Raw genomic sequence first — 2749 nt, 5'->3', positions numbered from 1 at the left:
ATGCATTCTAGAAAGTGGAGGTAACTGAATGTAAAATTCTCACAGCAATTTAATAGAACTGTCCCAGATGGTTAGCTGAGGCCAATACCTAATGAGGACAAAAGTCTTGTCTGTGAGGAATTTTGGATGATACCTGGAGAAATATTATGCTATGCATAAACCAAATTTAATTGCTTTCATGAGTGTTGTAAAGTTTCATATAATAAAAGTTTTTTTCTACATGCATTTGAATTTCACAGCAAGAGTGGCAGAGAATACCTAAACACAGAAGAAAGCATTCATTCAAGACATCTAATTCCTTGATATAATGCATACAGTTCAAAATGATTACACTATCATTACATCTAGGGCTTTCTGTAAGTACAAAGTGGTGGCTGTGGAAAGCACTGCCCCCAGTATCAACATCTAGAAAGTATCCACCACCCTCTACATGTGTTCTCTTTTTGTGTTTTTTTCTTCATTTTTTTTTTAACTTTGCTGTTGCTAATTTTTAGCAAAGTGGGTAAAAATAGAATTGTAATCATTGAACATAGCACTCTGACAATCAAGACACTTAACACCTTAAATCTTCTGGGGCAAAGAAAGCACTGTGCAACATTTAGAAATCTGATTAACAAACAAGATCATCACAAATTTTCCTTGCTTAAAGACTTCCACAACTTTCCTAATCAGGTCATCATAGGAGGTCTGACTTGTTTGTTTCAAAGCTAACATAAGAAGATTCTGGTTCTGGAGTGATGTGAATAACAAGTTCCATCTGATTTCATTCCATTCATCAAATATTCAAAAGGATTAAATATTGTGTCATCAGTGACAGAACCTGGAATCAGGTCACAGATTCCACTCTTACGAGTGACATTCTTTGCAGTAACACCATCTTTCATGTAGAACTGGTCCATAACTGCTGGGTCAAGTTCACTTCATCAGAATTTCCATGGTTTGATCTGGCTGACTGATTACCCAACTCTCTGGGAACTCCAGAGTACATAAGTACTACCAGTCAGAATTCATATATCCCATACGATATGCTGCTCCATTTGGGAAAATTGCATTAAGAAACTCTATGTCTTCCTGGAAATTCTGGTTAGGGTACCCTTGGTGAGAAGGCTTAATGAACTTCTTATAAGAATAAAAGAAGCTTTGAATAGAGTCAAACCCACTGTAATACCCAGCAAGCTTTGACAGAGGAACCAGTGCTTTAAGCAAGAGGGTGGTACCACATGTCTTCAAAATGAAACGTCTCTTGGAGACAAATATGCTACTCTCACTGAATACATAAGCTTCCTGCTTGTCAGTTTTTGCCACACTTGATTGAACATTACACATTCTTCAAAAATATGTCCCACTCAGATCTTGGAGTACTGCTAAGATTCCCACATCCTTCGTTTGTATCAGGCTGCTACCAGGAGAACCAAACCTTCAGCAGCTTCTTGGTCCCTTCAAAAAATTTTGCAGCTTCCATCACCACGAGACTAGCAAACAACCAATAACCACAGAAAACCAACTAAATTAAAGCTTTTCTCCTGCTGCTGCCACTGCTGCTTGCGCAACTTGTTCTATCTGTGTTACTAAAGTCCGGGTTCCTTTCTTTGCTATAATTTCGTGATTGAAAGTTCAATGTGAGTCCATCGGAAATAAAGGCAGATACAGTTCAGTCTTTTGTATTTCACTGCTTCCCCCATTAGAGAGAGTAGAGCAAGTGCCAGCTAATGTTGCCAGTGAAAGTCTAAACCTCTTTTCTTTATAAATTACCCAGTCTCAAGTGTTTCTTTATGACAATGCAAGAACAACCTAACACAGTATTACATAATAATAAAGGGTGCAATACAACAAGAAGATTTAACTATCCTAAATATATATGCACCTAACATTGAGCACCCATATTCATATAACAAGTTCTTCTTGGCCTATGATAATTAGACAACCACACAATCATAGAAGGTTCAATACCCCACTGACAGTGTTAGACAGATCACCAACACAGAAAACTAACAAAGAAACTGGACTTAAACTCAACCCTTGACTAATTGGAACTAATAGCTATCTACAGAACACTCCACCCAACAACCACAGAATATACATTCTTCTCATCAGCACACAGAACATATTCTAAGATCAACCACATGTTCAGTCATAAAGCAAGTCTCAATAAATAAAAAAATAAAATTGTACAAAGCATACTCTGAGACCACAGTGCAATAAAAATAGAAGTCAATATAAAGAAGATCTCTAAAAACTACACAAATGCATGAAAATTAAACAACTTGCTCCTGAATGGCTCCTGAGTGAAGATCAAAATTAAGACAAAAAAATTCTTTGACATTAATGAAAATAGGGACACAACTTACCAAAATCTCTGGGATGCAGCTAAAGCTGTGTTAAGAGAAAATGTTATAGCCCTAAACACCTTCATCAACAAGTTAAGATGGGCCAGCTGCGGTGGCTCATGCCTGTAATCCCAGCATTTTGGGAGGCCAAGGTGGGCAGATCACTTCAGGTCAGGAGTTCAAGACCAGCATGATCAACATGGTGAAACCCAGTCTCTGCTAAAAATACAAAAATTAGCCAGGCGTGGTAGCGCATGCCTGTAATCCCAACTACTAGGGAGGCTGAGGCAGGTCTAATTAGCTCGAAACGAGTTTGTGCAGGCTGTAGTCAGAAGTGATAGAACTGGCATCTGCTCTCTGGGCTGAGGCCTCAGAGACAGACTCCATCTCAATCATGGTGGAAGGGAAAGGGGGAGCAGGCA

The 2749-nt window shown here is 38.6% G+C and overlaps 1 pseudogene; it reads right to left on the bottom strand.

The window, feature by feature from the left end:
* Nucleotides 1–468: 468 nt before the first annotated feature.
* On the bottom strand, nt 469–1605 carry LOC101009439 (annotated as a pseudogene).
* Between the last annotated feature and the right edge of the window lie 1144 nt (nt 1606–2749).

The sequence above is a fragment of the Papio anubis genome, chromosome X (genome assembly GCF_008728515.1).
Source record: "Papio anubis isolate 15944 chromosome X, Panubis1.0, whole genome shotgun sequence".
Classification (NCBI taxonomy): domain Eukaryota; kingdom Metazoa; phylum Chordata; class Mammalia; order Primates; family Cercopithecidae; genus Papio; species Papio anubis.
This window is presented reverse-complemented; position numbering and strand designations above follow the sequence as displayed.